Genomic DNA, 24,755 nt, shown 5'->3' with positions numbered 1-24,755 from the left:
CCAAAGAAAAAAAGTGATATTGTGCCAATGTGTGCTATTGCCCTGGGGTGAGTTTCACTCTTTCTCTGGGGTGAAAAACGTTCAAAATAAGTCCGGACTTCGATAAACTGATTAATATTAAGCAACCTTTATTCCATACTTACAAAGTACGTGTACTTACAAATTAGTATGTGAATTTGGGGGGTGAGTTTCACCCCGAGGAGGGGTGATATACAAAATATAGATAGATACACAAAAGATATACAAAAATGTTTCAAAACATCGAAAAAATGTGGTAAAATGCAAATATACATATCATATTATGATAAAATTGCGATTTTGGCGATTTGCCTTTTTGGATAGAATGATGATGATGTTGATTAGGATAAAACTGCGAAGAATTTTTTTATCGAAATATAGTAAAAAATATGAAAAATATACCAAAAAGCTTGAAAAAATATGTAAGTATGTAAGGAAAAACATAAATAATTAAATAAACTTTTGACAACACAACACAAAAGTTTGAAACACTCACTATTTGGATTGGTTGTCCTGGCTTGTGATTTTCTTCTTTGCAGATGACGCTCACGGATCGATGTCAATGTCCAACGGACGTCCGAGCACGGACGTCCAATGGACGTCCAAAGGACGTTCATATTTATTCAACACGTAAGTACGTCCAACGTCGGACGTCCGAAGGACGTTCATTTATAGTCCATCCGCATTAGGACTAAAACTGGACCTATTTTGGGCACACGTACGCTCAACTTCAAAAAGATGCTCTCAATATTCATCTGTAGTAAGGATACATTGATAAAAATTATATTTTTGCTTATTAGAATTAACCACCAAACTTCTATCATCTTGGTAACGGGAATAATAAAACATTATAAAGTCCACTTTACATCAACAATAATTGAACAAGAAATTGACGACAAGTTATTCAAGGTCAAATTTGGCTTATACAAAACACAATTCTACTTCCAATTTTGCCGTGAATAAACAGAAAATAAAGAAATTTGACAAAATAAAACATATCCAATTGTTCTATTTCATCAAATTCCTTCATTTTCTTTTACAAATCATACATTTTGTACTCGTCAAATTTGGCCTTGAATAACTTAGTCAATTTCTTGTTCAATTTATTGTTGATGTAGAGTGGACATAACGAATAATTTACCGATCAGATTTTCACACTTTACATAGAAACAAAAACATGTATTAGATATTAAACTACATATACAGTTTTGAATTAAATATGATTTATAATCTTTTCCATTTAAACTATTTTATTAACATAATTAAGTTAATATTTTATTAAATAATTTTGCTGTTTAATCCCCTTATTGGTAGAATATGTCCAATATGGACGATTGGAAAAGGTCCGTATTTCGTCCGAGTACGGACGTCCAAAGGACGTTCATATTTATTCCACCCGAAGGACGTCCAACACCGGACGTCCGAAGGACGTACATATTTAGTCCACCCGAAGGACGTCCAACGCCGGACGTCCAAAGGACGTACATATTTAGTCCACCTGAAGGACGTCCAACGCCGGACGTCCAACGCCGGACGTCCAAAGGACGTACATATTTAGTACACCCGAAGTACGTCCAGCGTCGGACGTCCAAAGGACGTCCGTTTATGGTCCATGGACGTTAGGACCAAAAATTGACCTATTTTGGACGTCCAAAGGACGTCGTGTGCTATTAGGGTATTAAATATAACAAAAGTATATAAAATTCGGATTTCCGGGTAAAACATCCTTCGTCATTTTAACATCCTACAATCATTTCATAACGGCGGCGTATTATCCTATAAGTACTTTGTGTAGAGATCGTTTATTTTCTAAGAAAAAATGAAAGGCGGTTAATGAGCTGTCTCTCTTGGTTCTCGAATTAATACAGACCGCAGCTTGTGCGTGGAAATATTTTGTCGAATTAAAAAATTTAAATTTTGTTTTGGACTAATGAAATAAAACATTTTAGTAGTTCCAAAATGACACAAAATCTAGGCATCGGATAAAAAAGTTTATTTGAAGAAAGTGTATTTTTTTGTTCTTCTTAATGGCGGTACAGGCTCGTTTTTTTAATATTGTATTTAATTACAGAATAATTTTCAAATATTACCTAATATATTTTTCAAATTGGGCTCTGTACCGCCATTCTTTATTATATTACGGATACGTGTGCCAAATATCTTGAAAAAATATTCAAAATTACAGCCGCAATCTTGGAACGCTTTTGGCTACCTGTTGATCGCTACTGTATCACCTTAAACAATTTTTTAAACAAATTCACAAAAATAATTTTTTCATTACGAACGATTTTTTAGATAAGTTGGGTTATTCTGAGCAAAAAAGGTATCTTGAGATTTTTCTCTAAAATTGATTTTTGTCGAGTTATATGGCCATTTTCGCATTTTTCAGGTTTTAAATCGCGTATAACTCGACAACAATCAATTTTAGAGAAAATTGACAAGAGACCTTTTTTGTTCAGAATGTCCAAAATTATCTAAAAAAAAATTTTTCAAAGTGAAACAATTATTTTTGTGGATTTGTTTAAAAAATTGTTTAAACAATTTTTCGACCACGGCACCTTGTGAATATGTTATAAGGACCTCTTTTTGAGTAAGTTTGTGCAAAAAAATCGAATCGGAATAATTTCACTAACAGGGGCGACGATAAATCCGGGACTATAGCGCTAATTATTAATAATTAAAAATAACAGCTTTGTAATAAAATAATGACAAAAATCTCTTAAGGACCTTGAAGCAAGGGTTTGAAACTTGATCTGCTCACTTTTTAATTTCATAATAATAACTTTTAATCGAGTTATTAAGACGTAAAAATGGCCATTTTCGCATTTTTCAAATTTTTAATCGCATATAACTCGACAACAATCAATTTTAAACAAAAATGGCAAGACACCTTTTTTGCCCAGAATGACACAAGTTATCTAAAAAAAATTGTTCGAAATGAAAAAATTGTTTTTGTGAATTTGTTTCAAAAAAATTTTTTAAACAATTTTTCGACCAATGCACCGCCCGGCACCCTTTGGATATGTTATAAGGACCTCTTTTTGAGTAAGTTTGTGCAAAAAAATCGAATCGGAATAATTTCGCTAGCGGGGGCGACGATACTGCCCGGTCTACTTTTGATGCTGATGGTGATAGAATAGATACTTTTTATATAACAAAAATAAAACTTTTTTTAAACTCTTTAAAAAATTTGTGGCGGGTTTTCCCCGAAAAGTGCATTATTTTTTGGACATTTTACGTTGAACTAGTCGATTTGGAATTTGACGAATAAGAACCAACTTTTGATTAGCTCCAACTCTGTTTTTATTGTGTGTCCAGACTTCATACATACATCATTTTTTTTTACTGTTTTATAAGCTTTATATTTGCTAGGAATAGTTTTTCGATCAAATACTTACTTTTTGATTTATTTGCGAAAAACCATCTAAAAACAAAAGTTACAAGGAATTTAATTAGTTTATCCACTTACGGACTTATTTGGACCTATATTTTTTCACACTCGAGAAGGGGGTGGTACTCATCCCCAGAAAAAAAGCACACACTGGCACTCTGATGTTCATTTCGCGAAATATCGCAGGGTTCGTATTTAAAATTTTTAATTTACTCCTCACCCCTTTCCGTGGGGGTTCGTTTTTGGTATCATTCGATAGACTTTTGAAAAATATTGAACACGCATTTTTTAGTTTTTCGATCTGACGTTCATTTCGCGAAATATTCGCTTTTTTGTGAAACTTTGTGACTCGCCCATCATTTCTTCAGATTTGGGAACACTTAATAACCGGAGGGGGCCAAGTCAGGAGAGTAAGCCGCATGAGAAAGTAATTAGAACCCCAACTCGAATTTTTGCTACTGTCACAACGCTCTTGTGAGTCGATGTATTGTCTTAGGTCTTGAGAACACTTTTTTCTTCTGCTTATGGAGTCGTTTTTCATTCATCACATACCGGAACTCACCACATAAATTTTGAAGACCCTGACATCAAAACTGTATTAAATTATATGTGATCTAAGTAAGTTAATGAAAAGTCAGAATAGATAGAGTAGAACACTTATAAAAAAAATTGTAACAAGCAATTGGACATCGTAAGTTCTAATTTTTCACAAAAAGTGACCGGAAGTTGAACCGGCAGTCGATATTTGAACCCTTCGTGTAACTTTTTGTCAGCTGATATGACGGATGAATTTTGTTCACCTACAGATATGGACGAACAGACAGGCATGAAACCGGAAGTATGTATTTGTTCTGGTCTTTCTTAGTCGTGTTGACCAATAGTTTGTACTATTTCGACGAATTTAAAACAGTACTTTCGGTTGCAACTCTGGAACAGGCAGTCCGAGGTCAAACTTCTCACATGTAATATCATATTTTGGTTATAGGCTTTCATTTGATACCTTATTTGTAATTCTTTCTGTCCTACTAATAGACGAGTTGTGTTTATTGACGGACAGACATGGATAATTCTAGGTTTTCACATTTAATGATAAAAACAATAATTATACAATTCAGTTAACCTGACTATATCATTGTGATAATGACTTCTTATCTAAAAGTGACAACGGCAATAATTGCCGTTGTAATAATTATTATTCCATTCACTCACGATAAAATATCGCAAAACCTCCAGATTTTAAAGAACCGCTTGGATTGACATAAAATTTGGCACACACGTAGCTAAAATGCCAAAGAAAAAAGTAAGATTATGCCGATATGTTCTCTTGTCCTGGATGTGACTTTCACCCCTTCTTGGAGGTGAAAAAACATACGTGCAAAATAAGTCCGGAAGTGGATAAACTGACTAATTCTAATTCTAAGCAAATTTTGTTCTATAAAAGTTTTAGGTCAATACTTTTCGAGGTATGTGCGAGTGAATATGTTTATTTTTCATAGAAAAACACGTTTTGGACGGATTTTCGCAAATAACTCAAAAAGTAAGTATGTACATATTTTATCGAAGAAAATATTCCTAGCAATAATATAGCTTATGAAAAAGAGGTGTCAGTATAAGGTCTGTAGACCCAGTAGAAGCAGGGTTGCAGCTAATGAAAAATAGGTTCTTATTCGTCAAATACCAAATCGAATATTTCAACGTAAAATAACCAAAAAAATAAAGCACTTTTCGGGAAACACTCATCATAACTCTTTTAAAGTGTTTAAAAAAAATTTTTTTTGGTGTTTTTAAAACAGTTTCTAGCGTGAAAAGTAAGCAAGTTACGCTGAAAATAAAATCGTTCCCTTTTTTTTGGCAAAAAAAAGTCATGAAAATTAATTGTTACCGCTTCACACGTTACTTTAGATAAATGTATTGTTTATGCAGGGTGTCTCCGAAAATAGTGCGTTCCTTTAAGGTGTGGATATAATACACAATTTAGAACAAAAAGGTGTTGTAACATTTTTTCCTAAAGTTAACCGTTTCAACAAAAATTACGTTGTTCTCCATAAGAGTAAATTTTTATTTTCATAAATTTATATGACCTGGCAACATGGCGTAGAAGAACCTGTGACTGTGAAATTTAATCTAATGGGACCCCTTGTTTATTTACTAATTGAGTATCAATTTGCATATCAAAATGTATTTTCGTTTTTTGGTCAAACGGCTGAATTTAGAATAAAATGTTATAAGACTTTTTTGCTCTACATTGTGCTTTCTATCTATACCTTTAAGGAACGCACTATTTTCGGGGAAACCCTGTATATGATCTGTAAGTTGCATTGGTTCAAAATGCTTATTTTTGAAAGGGGTTTTGTTGAAAGGCCTCGAACGAATCACTAGTCACGAGTATGTATATGCAAATTTTGAACAGCCATATCTTAATCAATTTTTGTCTTCCAGAAAATCAAAAAATTCCAAATATTTAAAAAAGCAACACCTACATTTTTTACTCTTGGTATTTGGTATCACTAATAATTTTTAAGTTATTTTGACAAAAGTCTTTTTTTCAAAATTAAAGATTTAAAAAAATTTACTTTAAAACCAAATTTTTCCACAAATAAGCACTTTGAACTGATGAAACTTACAAACACAAACAATACATAAAATTACTTGTGAAGTGGTAACGCTTAATTCCATTTGGGCTGTTAATTAGAGGGAGTTTTTAGAATATTTTTAACCAAAAAAAAAGGAACAACTGTATTTTGAGCGTAACCTGCTTACTCTTGCTGCTGGAAACTTAAAAAAAAATAGAAAATAAACGTTTTCTTAAACACTTTAAGAAAGTTGTAATAAGTTTTCCCAGAAAAGTGTTTCATTTTTTTTATTTCACGTTAAAATATTCGATTTGGAAGAATTTGAGATATAAGAGCTTATTTTTCACTATAGTCTGTTTTTAAACAAGAGGAGTCATTCAAATTTCCCGCGCCGTACACCTTGTTTGTAATTGGTACAACCTCAGGCAATTTTACTCATATCAAATTTTGACACTATTGGCATTTCATAGGTTAGTTTATTTATTTTATCAGCAATTTTTGTATTTTCTGCGTTCTTCCTTTTATTTTTAGATTTTTAGTCAAGATTACCGTCAAAGGCCGATATGATCAACCAAAAAAGAAGATTTATCTGATGATATTTCTAGTGACTTTCTTGGGTGTGAATCTGCCATTTAGTTTACCTACTCCTCTTGGTTTTAAAACAAAGCTTAGCAATAACTCTGCTTCTACTGGGTCTACAAACCTGACACATATACCATTTTTTCACTTTTTTATAAGCTATATTTACTATTTGCTAATTTTTTTTCAATAAAGTACCTACTTTTTGAGTTATTTGCGAAAAACCGTATAAAAACGTTTTTTTTTTTGTTGAAAAATGAACATATTCACTCGCAAATATCTCTAAAAGTATTGACTTAGTGAAAAACGCTATAAAATAGAAGTTGCTTAGAATTAGTCAGTTTATCCAATTCCGGACTTATTTGAACGTATTTGTTTTCATACCCTATAACCGACGAAACTCACCTCCAGATCAAAAGCACATATCGGCACAATATCACTTTTTTTCTTTAACATATTAGCTATAGGTACGTGTCCCAAATTTTATGTCAAACCAAGCGTTTCTTCAAAATTCTGACCAAAAACCCTAAGTAAATTAAACGAAAATATAAAATGAATTTTTCAAACAAATATTTTAAGTCGGTATGAGAAATTTTAATTTAACAGATGAAATCAAATAAACACAATTCAACTCGTAAAATATTTAGACCCTTGCTTGGTAATCCAGCTGAACAGGTAAAGAACCTACCTTTTATGTAGTTTATAATCTGAGAGGATGGAATATTTTACCAAAATATTCCATCCTCTAAGTTTACAATAGACCTTTTCTACCTGTCCTCAAAAGATCGGTATTTTTAACTCGTGGCAACGTCGAAAAGCGGCAAAATGATGGGAAATACACATTTTTATGTGGTGGAAGTCAAAATGGTTATGAAGTGTAAAAATTTTTGTATATAATTTAAATTTTTAAAATTAAAATTTTAGAAAACTGAGAACGATACAGGGCGTTAAAAAATGCGCTCAACAAACATACACGAATTAAAATTCGAAAATGATAGTATTTCTTGGTGATGCCAAATGACTGCAACATGAAAAGATGACATAATGATAGCGGGATGTATATATATATATATATATATATATATATATATATATATACATCATTCTATCATTGTTGCGTCTGATAACATCCCAATTACATACATTATTGATACCTTCGAATTATTGCGTCCGTATATCGGACGCAATAATGTCAAGCCATAATTTTCGTTGTTCCTGTAGTTTTTCAAGTATCATTGCTACTCTGTAAGTTGACAAAATATTTAAACTTCTCCTTTTTAATTTCAATTTGGCAACATATAATCAGATGACAGATATATTTTATTATTTAAATTTTGTATCAGGACGCAATAATGTTAGCAACCAGTTTATTGTTAGTTCATCGATTTTCCGTGTTGGCGCTAAGATAATATACTACTCCAAGTATACATTTGACAAAGCACGCATATTATTGCTTCCGAAATGTGGCAACTCTGTTATCTATTTTTACTTTAATAGATATACATATTTGAGATCCGTATTGTACGTGGATTTTTAAGAAAATAGTTTTCTTAAAAACAGTTTACTATCAATATGAATCGTGGGAAGCGAATATTAAATGAGTGCCTAAAACAAGGTTATAGAATAGAAATATGCCTTGATGTCATGAACAATTTAACAATTTTATAGACAAAGCTTAAAAGAATCATAAATAAAAACAATAATAAATACAATTTACTAAAATTATACAAATCGTCAATATAAATTAAACATAATAAAGTGAAATAAAAATCAGTACCCTAACAATATGTATATTGCAAAATTAAAAAAAATTGCAAATTGCGTAATCTACCTTAACAAATTTAATAAGTTATGCTGCTGCATATGACACTCAAATATAGATTAAGATTCTACTTATACATAAGAATACTGTAATTTCTTAGTTATTGGTTAAGAAACTCTGCTATTGAATAATATTGGTCTTTCAGATAAATAGGCTTTTGTCATTTTAAGTTGCAGAGGGAGATGGTTGTATAGTTTTTTTGCAGAATATAATATAGATTTCTTTACTAACTCACCGGACGGGATCGGTAAATAGATGTCAAAGGTAGAATTTCTGGTGGAATAGTCATGTCTAGGTCTTGCTGGAAAGACATGTAGGTGTTTACGAATTAAGCAAACAGTTTCTAAAACATATAAAGAAGGTAGTGTTAGAATCCTGTGACCTTTGAAGTAGCTTCTGCAATGTGTTGTTCTTCTGAGGCCAAACAGATATCTTATTGCTCTTTTTTGTAATTTCAAAACAACATCGGATTGGGCAGCTGTACCAGAACCCCAAAAAGGCAGACCATATCGAAGATGGGACTCGAACAATGAAAAGTATGTTATTTTGGAAGAGGCTAAATTCATTTCTTTCGAAACAGATCTTATTGCAAAGCAAGCTGAGGTTAGTTTCTTGCTTAACACATCGATATGAAGGGACCATTTAAGGTTGCTATCTAAAAAAATACCAAGAAACTTTACAGAATCAACGATACTGATCTGGCTGTTATAAAGAGGTAAGGGTTGAAGAGTTCCTTTATAGGATAATGCTACTAATCTACGTTAAAAGATGGTAAATTAGAATCGGACCAGGATTTTATTGTGAGTAGATCAGAAGTTATAGTAGCATGAAGAGTTGCGATATTTGAGTTGCTCCAAATGATACTGGTATCGTCAGCAAAAAGAAAAACTTTTCCATCGTTTTTTAAACTAATGATGTCATTAGTAAAGATAAGGAAAAGTAGAGGACCCAATAATGAACCTTGTGAACCACGTACAACATTTTTGAGACTAGAGTCTGTATCATTTTCTCTAACCCGTTGTTTCCTATTATCCAAGTAAGATTGAAACCAGTTCAAAGAAATACCTTGAATTCCATAGAAATCTAGTTTTTTGATCAAAATGTCGTGATTTACACAATCAAAAGCTTTGACATAATCACAAAAAAACAGTGGCAGTGTGCAGATTATTGTTTAATGCTTGATAAACATCATGTAGTACAGAAAACATGGCATCGATGGTACATTTATTATTTAAAAAGCCGAACTGATTTTGTGATAAAATCTTGTTATCAACGAGAAAGGAAATAAGTCGGGCTTTTATGAATCTCTCAATAATTTTGGAGAGTACCGGTAGTAATGAAATGCGTCTATAATTGCAGGCATTAGATTTTTCACCATCCTTATGAAGAGGAATAATGATGGCCGTCTTTAGGCACTCTGGAAATTTACCTTTCTCAAAAGAATTATTAATTAGAGAGATGAGGACTCCAAACACATTGTCTGGGAGATTTGAGAAAAGTTTTATGGATAGTCCATCGGTACTACAGGAAGAGTTGCTTTTGATACTATTGATTGTTTGGATCAGTTCAGATTTATCAACCGGTCTTATAAAGAATGAATTCGAAACCTTTCTTAGGGAGATACGAAATGGGATCTTGTTGTGACACAATAGTTGATGTTATATTTTTACTCACATTAACAAAGTATTCATTTAGATTTTCTGGGTCTGGAAGGGAAAATGTTTGAGTTGTGTGAGTTTTATTTCGAAGATCGTTTATTATGGACAAAGTTTCTTTTGCAACACTTTTAGAGCTTCTGAGACGATTTTGATAGTAAAATTTTTTAGCTGATTTTATAAGTTTTTAATAGATTGCCCTGTACTTGGTGATATATTCAGTAACAGAGACGTTGGTAGTAAATTTCTTGATGTAGACTAGTGAACGCATATTTTTGGCTGATATGCGGACACCTTTGGTAGTCCAGGGTTTGCGATGTTTTGGCTTAATTGTGATTAAAGGAAATGCTTTATTGAAGATACAGACAAGCTTATTCAACAAATCACTGAAATTATAATTGACGTCCATAGAAGGAAAATGCCACTCAGAGGTTAAGCATAAATTTTGGAATTTACGAAAGTTCCCACCGGAAAAAATCCTGCTTAACGTCGAGTTTTCGAGGAGGACTGGCTAAAGATGTTATAAACTTCGTATAAACCGCTTCATGATCAGATAGTCCCGCATTAACAGTTGTAGCGCAGACATCACGGGGTGAGAAATCTGAGACAATATAATCAATTATGGTAGATGAAGTTTTTGTAATCCTTGTAGGAGAATTAATGTGCATTGATAGACCATATGATTCAAATATGTTGACCAGGGATATTTGTGTAGCACAAGTAGCAGGATAATTATTATTAAAGTCACCGCATTGAATTTTTCTGCTTTTATGAGGCAGGTCATCTAACAAATTTAGCAGGTTCTGAAATAATAGTTCCACGGAAGAGTCAGGTGATCTATAAATGCAAATAATATAAAGATTAAGGTTCTTACTGTAAACTAAGGAAAACTCAAAGAATGCTTCACTTAATAGAAAGTCATATTTTGTTACCAGAGAAAAATCATTATTTGTAGAAAGAATTTGGGTGCCTCCATGAGCTGAACTTAGACGGTCATACCTAACAATAGTGGAATATTTGTCTACAAAAAAAGGCTCGTTGACTTCAAGCCAGTGCTCAGTAACCGCAACTATCGGTGGAAACCCTAATTCCTCTAGAAACAGAAATAATTCATCAGTTTTATAGAACGAATATTAATCAGAACAATGCTAAATTTGTTATCACTAAAATTATTTGAGGATTCTAGTCCCTCAGAACACGTCGTGATGTTTAAAAATTTCGTCTTGGAGAGGCAGCGGAATAGTAGTTTCGCTGGCATTCCCTTGATTTTTGCAGGTGAATAATTTTTTCCGAAGTTAGAAAAGACCTAAAAGCAGCAAGATCAGCGTCTACCTCATCTGCACCAATTCCATAAGCATCATTAAAATCTAGAAGAATTTTTCATAGATCTTCACTCTTTGTAGGAAGTCCTTCGGAAGCCAGAAACAGTTTAACACTCGTGTTGGTATACCCATCATAAAATACTAATGCAGGTTGGTCGTGTAGAAAAGCAAGATGAAGTTTAATGGCCTTTAAGATATCCGGTTCCCTTAATCTGGCTAACAGATATCGACTATTAGAGTTATTGGTTAATCTAACTCTTGGTGGGGTCAATGGATCCAGATTAGTAGATGGTTCTAAAGTATCTTTCTTAATGAAATTAATATGGGTATGGAACGGATTCTTAGTTTTGCAAATTTCGATGGCCTGTTTGTCTGTATGTATGTTTGTGCTCTGAACTTCATCTTTGTTGTTGCATAAACTGCTATTTGAATTTTCCAGGCTAATACCTCTTCTGATATTCTTCGGATTTTTATGTGACCCAGATGAAAGCGTTGGTTCGAAATATGAAGATTCGATAGACCATTTAATGTTTACACCAGGTGGCCAAATGCCTTTATTAAGTAATAGGTTAATAGATGTTCTAGATTCTATTTTGAATGAAGAACCAGTTGTTGTGTCAGCGTCTTTAAGGAGGATATAACGTCTTATATATTCCTTGATACCTAGCTTCTCTTTAATATAGTGAACCACTTGTATAGGGGTGTATATTGGGCTCAAGTTACTAATAACTACAAAGTGACACTTATCTTCTGTAATTTTTGATTTTTGCTCTGGACTTTCTTCGAAATGTTGAGGCTCTTCAGTTTGGGTACTTGAGGTGGCATAACATGTATTTTTCTTCAATACCTCTTTTTTCGTTGTTATGGTAGATAGACGTTTGATTAGATTGCTCATTTGATTCGATATTTCATTGATGTTTGAAGAGAGCCTTTCTGGGTCATACATCCTGTGTTCATCGAAGTTCCTATCGCCTCCCAGATGATGTTTACCCAACAGCTAAAATCTCCAAGCTGTTGATGGTTATGGAAAAAGGCGGAGCAGACCAATACAAAGAAAAATCTATAGATGACATAGGAGATGACAATACGGAAGAAAATCTTCTGGAACTTAATTATCATGACAGTGATGAGGGTGACAATGATATGTTGGATGATTTAGTAAATAGCAAGGGTACCGAAATGTCGACCAGTAATAGCAATGCAGATAATACACTAATTAAAACAATTGCACCCAAATTAAAAAAGAAAATTATTAGGAAAGTCGTCCCGTGGACTAAAGAACAGAAGGAAGTAACATTAAAGTACTTTAAAAATCATATAAAAGTAAAGAAAGCCCCTAAAAGACTAGAGTGTGATGAGTTTAGGTAAAAGTGAAAAAAAATAATATACAACAAAGATTGGTTAAAAATCAAAATTTTTATACAAAATGCATATGAAGAAAAATAAGAAAATAATTAAAATCTGCTTTAGTATTTTTTTAGTATTTCCTTAAATGGTGGAGTTGAGTTTAATATTGTATATCATTAATTTGGTTTCTAAGACATCCCAGGGGGTGATTTTATATGTGGTCATGTTTCATTTTTTTTATGGCTATTTATTTAAAATCCTTAGTTTAGCTTCAGGTTAGGTATGGCGGAATGAAAGAACCTCATTTAAATTACTTTATCTTCTGTTCATAATTATACCTACAATCTGATTACTGCTTATCAAATAAATTATTAAATTGTTCCTGTTTTTAAATATGTTCAGAAAAAAACAGTTTAGGTCTATTTATGCATTTTATTTTTGTATTGTTAATGTTCACAACAAGAAGTACCTATGTATATACCTAAATATATATAAATTTTGTTGCGCTATGAGAGCATTTCTATCAAATTTTTTTCCCAAAGATGAATAGCCGTTCTCCCTTTCCGAAGCATGGAATTTTACTGCCTTATATATTTTTGTCCGTCAATTTTTTTTCTGTATAATTCGAAAAATTCAGAATAATTGATTACACAAATGATTCTGTTAACACAATATTCGGTTCATCTCTAGATGCAATTATTAATCGTTTTCGGTTGCACTTGCTTCCATGCACTTACGGTCCAAATTAAGGAGTTGGTAATATTTATAGACTTTTTAATCTCCTTTGTAGAATCACATTCGTCCATTGACGACAGTAGCCTTCAAATCAAAAATTGTCGGCAGTATGTTTTAAAACATTTTATAATCCATTGATCCAGGGGTTGCATTCTGATGTAGTATTTGGTGGTAGAAATATTATTTTAACATTGGATAAAACAAGTTGTGGATGAGACGTACCATTGTCTAGAAACAAAAGAACTTTTCGATTTTCTCTCTGCATTCTTCTATCAAATTTATTTAGCCACTCTGTCATGATTTCCCTTGTCATCCACGACTTCTTATGGCTATACCATTCGATAGGTAATTTGTCTATGTGTGAAACCTTGAAACAACGGGGTTTTTTACTTTTTCCAATTACTGAGTGGCCTTTCTTTGTCCCCTATTATGTTGGTGCAAAATAGTATTGTGACTCTTTCTTTGGAAGCCTTATTTGCAGTGCATCTTTCTCCTTTTAGGTATAAGTTTTGTTGGGTAATGCTCTAAAAAATAATCCCGTCTCATCTGCGTTAAAAATGTCTCGCGGAGAGAGAGCGAGCAGTTTCTCTTTCCAGTCAGAAACCACTAATAAATCTACAGCAGCTGCTTACGCACATATGGATTTCAAGGAAATATTATGACGCTTACAAAGTTTCTCGAGCCAACCGCCAGAAGCTTTCATAATATCGAGACTTAGTTCCTTTGCAACTTCTAATGCTTTTTCTTGAATAATTTTACCACAAACAGGAATATTTTTAGACCTCACTTTACAAAACCAATCGAAAACGAAAACAATTTGGTCTCATGCAGCACCCTACGTTTTCAAAAATTTTATTTTCGCTTCCAGGTTTCCGCTCTCAGAAAATTAATTAATTTAATCACATGTTTCAAAATTTCACTAACTTGAGTTTTTCCAATTCCAAATTTTTCTGCTAACTTTCTAACACTTAACTTATGCATCTCTGCATAATGAACCATATCGACTTTTTCTTTCAAACCTAAAAACTTCCTTTTGGTGGACGCCATATTATTTACGTTGCAAAACCTTCAAAACTAAAATTATTTCAGTTTTACTAATTTTACATAGGTCGATATTCAGATAAAATCTATTACGAAAATTAATCAAAATTAAGTTGAGTTTTTGAATATTTTGCTTCATCTGATATTTCCGTTAAAATTGTATTCTAGACAAAATACAATAACTTCATCATAAAATTTAATGTTCCTGGCATCGGCATTCGCGTCATCGGTCACACACAGGACATTAGTAAAATGTATTATTTTGCTTGCTTTGCTTACAGTTTGTTAATGTAAAGTGGAAATATCAAACTTTTATTACTTGGTGCCGCTAACGTAAACAGTTATATCAAATATCACCCATCTCATGGACATCTGTATTGATTTGAAATAATAAATCTCTACTAAATTTACAATCAAGATGCAGTAAAAATAAACAAACCAAGACACGTTAAATGCTACTAGGAGCACTCCCGAATCATAATTTACAATGTATAAATTTTGGAAATCATGATTTGGGATTTACAATGTATATACATTGTAAATTATGTTTCGTAAGTGCTCCTAGTAGAATTTAACGTGTCTTGGTTTGTTTAATTCTACTGCATCTTGATTGTAAATTTAGTATAGGTAGCTTTATTATATAACATTAGAATGTAAAATATTTGGATAAAAATTTTTATTTTTCCATTTCCTGTCCGCATTTGCACAGGCCGTTGAAGGGAGTTAAAGAGTACAGGTTCACATATCGCCGAATGATTTTTGTTTTAAAAATCGTCCGTATAGAGGAGGTGTCCGGCGAAGAAAGGTGTCCGTTAAGAGAGAGTTTACTATATAAAACTATAAATAAATGAAATATTACTTAATACGTTCTCAATAAATAAGGATCATTTTTATATGTAGATATCACAATTGTATCAAAATGGTATAGATATCATAATTGAATATAACAAGCAGTTCGAAAATTCCAACTCGTATTACAATTTCGCTACGAAGCTCAAATACCGGTAATTTAATATATTTTTTGTTTCATTTTATGTATAATGTATTTCTAAATATTAGTGCGTCCTTCAGTTTGGCAACATTGAATGGACGCAACTGTGTATGGTTGGAGGTATATACGGAGTTAACAAAGCCGCCTGTTATAAAGATGCAATAATGGTTTAAAATAAAAGAAAATTCGAATATTTAAAAAATTAAAATATAATAAAACAAAGTATAGTTCCATATTAGAAATTAAATTTTAAACCAATATTCGTCGGAAAATTATCAATTTTCCTTGTATTTCCAGGAGACGCAATAAGATCGCTTTGTTATACGGACGCAGTAATGGTAACATGATGTATATATATATATATATATATATATATATATATATATACATCCCGCTATTAAATTGGCATCTTTTCACGTTGCAGTCATTTGGCATCACCTAGAAATGCTATCATTTTCTAGGTATAATCCGTGAATGTTCGCTTAGTACACTTCTTTAAGCTTGGCACCGTTGTCGGATTTTCAGTAATCCGATTTATTTATATATTTTATTCCTTACACTATAACGACAATTTGACCCCCGTAGGTCAAAAACATTGCTTAAACATCACTTTGGCAACAACAGGATGTTGCCAAGATATACATTTTTACGGAAAAGACAGTACCTAGTTAGATACATAATATCGATCGCTTCACGTTACAAGTCTTCCACTCGCACTCAGGTAAAAACCAGTTGTAGGCTCTTTTGTCTGAACGGGTCCCTGAATGAGTTTAATAATTCACTTTTATTGTGTATTTTGTTTCGTTTAGTTGAAATATCAGATTGTGTTTGTAACGAATTTCATAATAGATATTTAAATTATTTTTTTGTTAACAAAAACAAATTTTAAAGTTTGACATTTGAAAAATTAATTTTATATTGCCATTTTCATGACATGGTCAATGGTTAATTGCATTTATAATAATTTAATGGGTCATTGCGAAACAATATACAGTGCGTCCATAAAGTAACGCATAAATTCATTATTTCACAAACCGGACACTTTCAGGAAAAATACCGAAACAGGTCGATTTTTATTTTTAAATTACAATTTATTGGCATACATATCATACTAGTGACGTCATCCATCTGGGCGTGATGACGTAATCGTTGATTTTTTTAAATAAGAATAAAGGGCATGTAATAGCTCATTTGAAAGGGTATGTAATTCTCTATTCAATAATATAATTGTTAATATAATTATTTATACAGGGTGTCCAAAAAATGTTATTTAAATTAAATTAATTGGTATAAAAAGATGAATGTATGTAATTTGTTTAATTCTAAATATATTTTATTGGTGCCAGCAAACATAAAAATGTTTTATTTAAAACCTAAATATTGATTTTCGCTTAAGCGTAATCTTAAACTTCAAAGAGGCAGGTGGATGGCAGCTCTAACATTTAATTTTCTGACAAAAGTAAAACGAATTTTGAATTAAATAAGTTACATACATTTTTCTTTTTGTCTCAATTAATTTAATTAAAGAATTCTTTTTGGACACCCTGTATATATAATTATGTTATTGTTTGTATTAGTAAATAGAGAATTAAATACCCTTTCAAATGAGCTATCACATGACCCCTATTCTCATTTAAAAAATTCATCGATTACGTTATCAAGCCCAGATGGATGACATCACTAGTATGATATGTAATATGCCAAAAAATTGTAATTTAAAAATAAAAATCGACCTGTTTCGAAAATTTTCCTTAAAGTCGCCGGTTTACGAAATAATGAAATTATGCGTTACTTTATGGAAGCACTGTATGTTACAATGTGTAAATTTTTCAGGAAACGTAAAAATCTTTCCATTAGTAGTTAGAGATTCTGATAGTAATACTATATTTTATATAAGTATTATGGGTTATAAATGCATCTATTAGGTCTGGATCCCGCGTATGAAAAAAAAGTTGATTAATAGCAAGCTGAAAATTTGTTAATAGCTTAAGGGTGTTTAGTCGGATAAACTTTTATATATGGGAACACTGGAACAGGGGCAGTTTTAATTGTGAAACAGGTTGAAAATTTGGAACGGTCACACCACGAAAACGGCACATTTATTTTGTCCGACATAACAGACTTAAACTCTCCGAATAGAGATTAAACTCTCATGCAAAAATTAGACTGCTATTTATCACCTGTCATAATTCCTGTCATTTGACATATTCTACATGCTCTACTCATTAAAAGGCCCATTTGGTGATAAATAGCAGTCTAATTTTTGCATGAGAGTTTAATCTCTGTTCGAAGAGTTTAAGTCTGTTCTGTCGGACAAAATACATGTGCCGTTTTCGTGGTGTGACCGTTTCAAATTTTTAACCTGTTCCAAAATTAAAACTGCCCCTGTTCCAGTGTTCCCTTATATCAAAGTTTATCCGACTAGACACCCTTAAGCTATTAACAAATTTTCAGCTTGCTATTAATCAACTTTTTTTTCATACGCGGGATCCAGACCTATATCTGAAAGACCAAAAAAGTTTAAATGTTGCTTATTTTTTTGATATTATGTTTTAAAGTTTGTGGACTTATGTTGTTTTCGAAATGAAACCATAATTGGTAAAGTTTTTTCTTTATTCTCAACAAGAAACAGTCATAATACGGACAACGCACACATCTTATGGAAAATATAATGTCACTCAAATTCAATAAAATTTATACGAATAGATCCGTTTTAATTTACCGATCAAATCTTATCATTGCGCCAACTCTTAATTATGATTAATTACGGCGCAAATTGCAATTAAAGTTTATCGAAATCACATTTTTGGAGTCCATAAAGTGTTAAAAGTGTTAAAGTTACAATCATTATTGCTCCGAGTGCTATTCATAAGAGCTTAAATCCCGCTGGGCCTAAGCGGATTAGTGAAACTAATCCGCTGATTTATGGAGTACCGAAAATCTGGGTAGTTTAAAATATTTTTTCTCTCTCTAACTTATGTACCTACCCATTTGATTTCAGATTTATTTGTATCAATTTCTGCTCTTATTTTTGAAAATAGAGAGTTGGCGCAATGATAAGATTTGATCGGTAAATTAAAACGGATCTATTCGTATAAATTTTATTGAATTTGAGTGACATTATATTTTCCATAAGATGTGTGCGTTGTTTTCGAAATGAAACCATAATTGGTGAAGTTTTTTCTTTATTCTCAACAAGAAACAGTCATAATACGTAGAAATTTATACTAAATTTAAAATCCAGATTCAGTAGAAATAAACAAACCAAGACACGTTAAATGCTACTAGGAGCACTCCCGAATCATAATTATTTACAATGTATTGTTATATTTCTATTTGATATGAAAATTAAATTTTGATGGTTGTAAACAGGATTCAATTTAATATAAAATATTTTCAATTTTCTCAACCACGGGCATATAAATTTAGAACACCCTGTATACAACAAATTGTTATATTTAATTTTAAGAAGTGATTAGACGGAACTCGGGACAGTGCGCTTAAAATAAACAAAGTGAATGACGCGTACCATTATCGTTCTTCTCGGAAGGTCGATCATTAGCCTATGCTAAATAAAACTCAGTGAAATAGATGATAGTTCATTATCGTTTTTCGCGGAAGGTTTCGATCATTAGCCTATGCTAAATAAGACTCATTTGAAAGAGAGAATAGGTCATTAAAATTTGTAAATAGTAGAAAGTGATTTTAGAATGGGAATTAAATATTTTCTTTTGAAATCCATTAAGCATATTTAGAAAGATTAAAAATTGGTTTTTGAGGAATACTGAGAATGAGAGTTGGTGGTGGAAGGTTGATTTGTGAATCTGGAAGGGATATTGAGAAAGTAGGTGAATGAATGACAAAGTGGGATCAGAATGTTTTGAGCTGTCGAGAAGTGAAGTCGAGTAGTAGACGGTAGTGTTCGAGGAGTGAGAAAGCCGGTAGTTCCGTGAGTGTGGAGTATCTATCGTGGAACGAGAAGTAGGCCAGGTCGAGAGTAAAAGAACCTCCTTGAGCCCAGAGTGTCCCGGTAGCTGATAGCAGTTTCGAAAAAGGTAGAACACAGCATCACGACAAAAGCAGGAACGAGAGCTATTCGAGCTAGTTTTTCAAAGGAGAACATCACTGGAAGCCAGGACGAGGTTTGATCGCAGCCAAGGATAGCAGGAAAGGGTTTTGTGTGAGGACATTTTCAGTTCACCAGGAAAAGGTCAGTCTCATTTGTTTGGACATGAATGTATGGGTTTTTCGTATTAAATTCCACATAAAAAATTGAATAACATAATCAATAATATCAGAAAAGCTTCATCAAACTTAAATAGAGTTGTCCCTAATAACTCCTAATAGTTAAATGTTAATAAAAACTTTCAATAGAAAACCAAAAGGAAATAAAATTCCCAGTTGTAAATGTTATGTTTAAGAATAATAAGAAATAGCAAATATTAAGCATTGATTGCCTTTTGAATAAAATAAAAAATATTTTGATTATAATTGTAACCCATATTTGTATTTTTTTTACTCTTTTCTTTTCTATCCCGATTAGGAACCATTAAGAAATATTCAGAAGCCACGAAAGTAAGTAATTAATTTATAATTCGCCCTGAGATTGAAAACATATTGATATGTGATCTGGTTAACTAATTAGATTAGTATTAATACATTGATTAAATTAAGTGACATATAAGAATATTATCTCATATCAATAATCAAGATCACATCAGTATATACATTGTAAATTCCAAGTCATGATTTCCAAAGTTTACACATTGTAAATTATGATTCGGGAGTGCTCCTAGTATCATTTAACGTGTCTTGGTTTGTTTATTTCTACTGCATCTTTACTGTTTCTGTTAACTAATCTAAACGTAGAGATATTTTTTGAGATTCTTTAACTCTTTCAATGCTGGGGTTTGTCACATCCCACCTGTCTGTTAGTGGCAAAAAAGTTCACCTGTCGGATGCCGGGTTAAAACATGACAAATTAGATGTGGAATGAAAGCTTATAACCCAAAGATGGTACTAAAGGTGAGAAATTTGGCCTCCGACTTCAGGATAAAGAGTTGCAACCCGAAGTATTGTTCTAAATTCGCAGAAATAGTACAAACTATGTATTACTCGACGCGCCTTAGAAAGACGAGAACAAATATTTATGCCTGTCCGGTTTTATGCCTGTCTGTCCGTCCGTCTGTCAGATATAATCACAGAGGTTGAATGAAAGATTATAACCCATAGATGGTACTAGCGATTAGAAATTTGACGCGCATTAGAAAAATGAGAACAAAGAAATACTTTTTTTAGTTTTACACCACTTCCGGTTAAAATGGTGTACCCGGAAGTGACACACATAGTCACAGAAAAATATACTTGATCAATTTACGTGTATTAAGAGGTCGAAACCGAATTTTTTTAATTCTGGTTTTGATGTCATATGCGGTTAAAAAATTGTCTGGAAGTGGAAGAAACCAGTTTAATAGTTGTCCCCTTCGAGTAGCGAAAAATAAACAATACTTTGTAAAAACATTCAACATTGGTTGATATTCCGCTGTTTTCATATTATTTATTGACCTAAGTTTTTGTAAAATGCACTAGTCTTTTTTAAAGATATCATTGGACAATTTACTCACTGTTTTTGGATTTTACAAAATCGCTTGGATTGGCATGAAATTTGACATAAGCATAGCTAACATGTCAAAGAAAAAAGTGATATTGTGCCAGTGTGTGCTTTTTTCTGGGGATGAGTACCACCCCCTTCTCGAGTGTGAAAAAATATAGGTAAAAATATGTCCGTAAGTGGATAAACTAATTAAATTCCTTGTATTTTTTGTTTTTAGATGGTTTTTCGTAAATAAATCAAAAAGTAAGTATTTGATCGAAAAAACTATTCTTAGCAAATATAAAGCTTATAAAACAGTAAAAAAAATTATGTATGTATGAAGTCTGGACACACAATAAAAACAGAGTTGGAGCTGAACAACAGTTGGTTCTTATTCGTCGAATTCCAAATCGACTAGTTCAACGTAAAATATCCAAAAAATAACGCACTTTTCGGGGAAAACTCGCCACAAATTTTTTAAAGTGTTTAAAAAAGTTTTATTTTTGTTATTTAAAAAGTATCTATTCTATCACCATCAGCATCAAAAGTAAGTTACGCTTTAAATAAAATATGTCCCTTTTTTTGCTAAAAGAAATCGTGAAAATCACCACCTAATTAGCATTCCATATGAAATTAATAGTTACCGCCCTAGTTAATTTACTTATATTATACTGTTTATATGATCTATAAGATTTATTGGCAAGAAATGCTTATTAAAAAAAAATTGGTTTTAAAATAAAAAAATTTTAATTTTGAAAAAAAATGCCTTGGTTTAAAATAACTTAAACATTAGTGATACTAAATATCTCAAAGAGTAAAAAATGTACATATCACATAAACAATACATAAGTAAATTAGGCGGTGATTTTTACATTTTTTTAACAAAAAAGAGACTTCATTTTGATGCTAACTAACTTTTGATGCTAGAAACGTTTATAAAAATACAAATAAAACTTTTTAGACATTTTATAACAGTTGTAAGTCATGAGTTTTTCCCGAAAAGTGCTTCGTTTTATGGTTATTTCATGTTAAAATATTCGATTTGTATTTTGACGAAGTAGAACCTGCTTTTCATTAAGGTGATACAGTAGCGATCAACAGGTAGCCAAAACGCGTTCCAAGATTGCGGCTGTAATTTTGAATATTTTTTCGAGATATTTGGCACACGTATTCGTAATATAATAAAGAATGGCGGTACAGAGCCGAATTTGAAAAATATATTAATATGTGGAAATTACTCTGTAATTAAATATAATATTAAAAAAACGAGCCTGTACCGCCATTAAGAAGAACAAAAAAATACACTTTCTTCAAATAAACTTTTTATCCGATGCCTAGATTTTGTGTCATTTTGGAACTACTAATGAAATACAAAATTTTAGTAGTTCCAAAATGACACAAAATCTAGGCATCGGATAAAAAAGTTCATTTGAAGAAAGTGTATTTTTTTGTTCTTCTTAATGGCGGTACAGGCTCGTTTTTTAAATATTGTATTTAATTACAGAGTAATTTCCACATATTCATATATTTTTCAAATTGGGCTCTGTACCGCCATTCTTTATTATATTACGAATACGTGTGCCAAATATCTCGAAAAAATATTCAAAATTACAGCCGCAATCTTGGAACGCGTTTTCGCTACCTGTTGATCGCTACTGTTTCCTCTTAACTACAACTCTACTTTTACAGGGTCTACAGACTTCATACATACACCATTGTTTTCACTTTTTTATACGCTATATTTTTGCTAAGAATATTTTTCGTTAAAATACTTTTTGAGTTTTTTTCTAAAACCGTCTAAAAACGTGACTTTTTTGTTGAAAAACGAACATAATATATTCACTTGCAAATAACTCAAACAGTATGTTAAGAAAAAATCTATAGAACAAAAACTAGCTTAGAATTACTCAGTTTATCCACTTTAGGACTTATTTTGAATGTATGTCTTTTCACATTATAAAAGTGGTTGTACTAACTCCCAAGGCAAAAGCACACGTCGGCACAATATCACTTTTTCTTTGACCTGTCAGCTATGTGCATACCCAATTTCATGTCAATCCAAGCGGTTGTTTAAAATTCGGAGGTTTTGCAATATTTACCGTGAGTGGATGGACTACATGTATATTAGATAAAAATTATAGTCTCAGCGAATCTTTGAAATATCTCCATTCCTTTGAAATGTTACATTTTTTAAGCCTTGAGGGAGTAGGCGCAAAATTATGACCAATGCTATTTAAATGCATTCAGTTTATTCGAATCCTGAGAAAACTAATAAGAATTTTGGAAAAATTTAAACGCAGAATGAAAGATTACATTATAACCGAGGGCGAAACTCTCTAAAAACTTTTATGTTTATATTGATAAGTGAAAGGGTGAAAAAAAAAGAAAATTTAGTGTGATTTTTTATTTCAAATATTTAATTCAAAAGAAATTTTTGTTTATTCTATTCTTTTTGACATGAGGCTGTATTTGATTTCTCTATGTCATTGTATGCTATTGGTTAGTTCCTATCATTTCAGCCGACGTACGTCACGATTGGATCAATAGGGCCGAACATACATAACTAAGGCCCTTTTGGCATGATGCTGTATTATTTTGAAGTCGATACAGCCTGAATATTTTTTTTTTATTTTTTTACGTTCTATGTGATTAAAAAAATTAAGAATCACCGCAATTTTAGCCCACCACCCCCTTCCCCTTTCCCCACATCAAAAAATGTCAATTTTTCGATTTTATTTTTTTTTAAGTTGGTTTGCAATTAAATTATAAATTACAAAAAATTCACACGCACAGCTGAGGCTTTTACAAAACATATATTTTTATGGACCCGAAGGTCGAGTGTACATAACCTCAATGTTTTTTGTTTTTTTAATAGGTACGTATAACTTTTTTTGGCGATGGCTGCATGTCTAATTTTTTTGCGTTTTGTGAATTTTATCAAAATCTGTATTTCTGACTTTTTTCAGATTTATTCGTAAGGTGCGCCATCTTCAAAAATCCGGAAAACTGGTTTTTTCGTAGTTTTTTGGGATTTTCTCCATTTTATATACTTCAAAATAGACTAACTCAAGGTTTTTTATAGGTTACGTATATATAATTTGAAATAACTGAGTTTTTAGGGATATTCAAAAATTGTGTAAAACACCTAAACCCCCCAAAAACTATGTTTTTTCAAATTCTTAAAAGTTTCTTAATTCTTTCGTACCCCATGAAGTTAAATTACAAAGCCATTAAAATATAACTAGAGGTGATTCATACCTACTTACCATCTCAATTGAATGCAATCATCGGCAAAGCCATCTTTTAGTGTCATTGTGTCATCCCCAAAAATCTACCTGGGTCTTAAAATGCAGGTATGCATACTTGTTCCGTTATAACTCTTATCTTTTAAAATTTTGTAGTAAAAGCATTTCTATAGCTATAGTGAGTTTATTGCCTTACCTCTTTATGTGGCTTAATGATTTGGATTGTAAACACAGATAAGAAAGGGTGTGATAGACCAGAGAAATTAGCAAATAAATGGCCTCTTTCGTGACATCCGTTGATACAGGTATCTAAGAACTGCTTATGGCATTAGGGTAAATTTAGTTACAACAGTATCCAATATAAAAATTATGCAAAAAATCAAACGTACTTTTTAACTTATAAACAATATATAAACAATTAAAGATCGCTATTTGATTGTAAA

At 31.9% G+C, this 24,755-nt stretch overlaps 1 protein-coding gene across 1 annotated transcript in view; it reads right to left on the bottom strand.

The window, feature by feature from the left end:
- The window catches only part of LOC114341412 (uncharacterized), a 194,714-nt gene that overhangs the window by 52,119 nt on the left and 117,840 nt on the right, over window positions 1-24,755 (bottom strand). The window lies entirely within an intron of this gene.

Source organism: Diabrotica virgifera, chromosome 6, assembly GCF_917563875.1.
Source record: "Diabrotica virgifera virgifera chromosome 6, PGI_DIABVI_V3a".
Classification (NCBI taxonomy): domain Eukaryota; kingdom Metazoa; phylum Arthropoda; class Insecta; order Coleoptera; family Chrysomelidae; genus Diabrotica; species Diabrotica virgifera.
The sequence above is the reverse complement of the archived record's forward strand: the minus strand, read 5'-3'. Positions and strand labels throughout refer to the sequence as shown.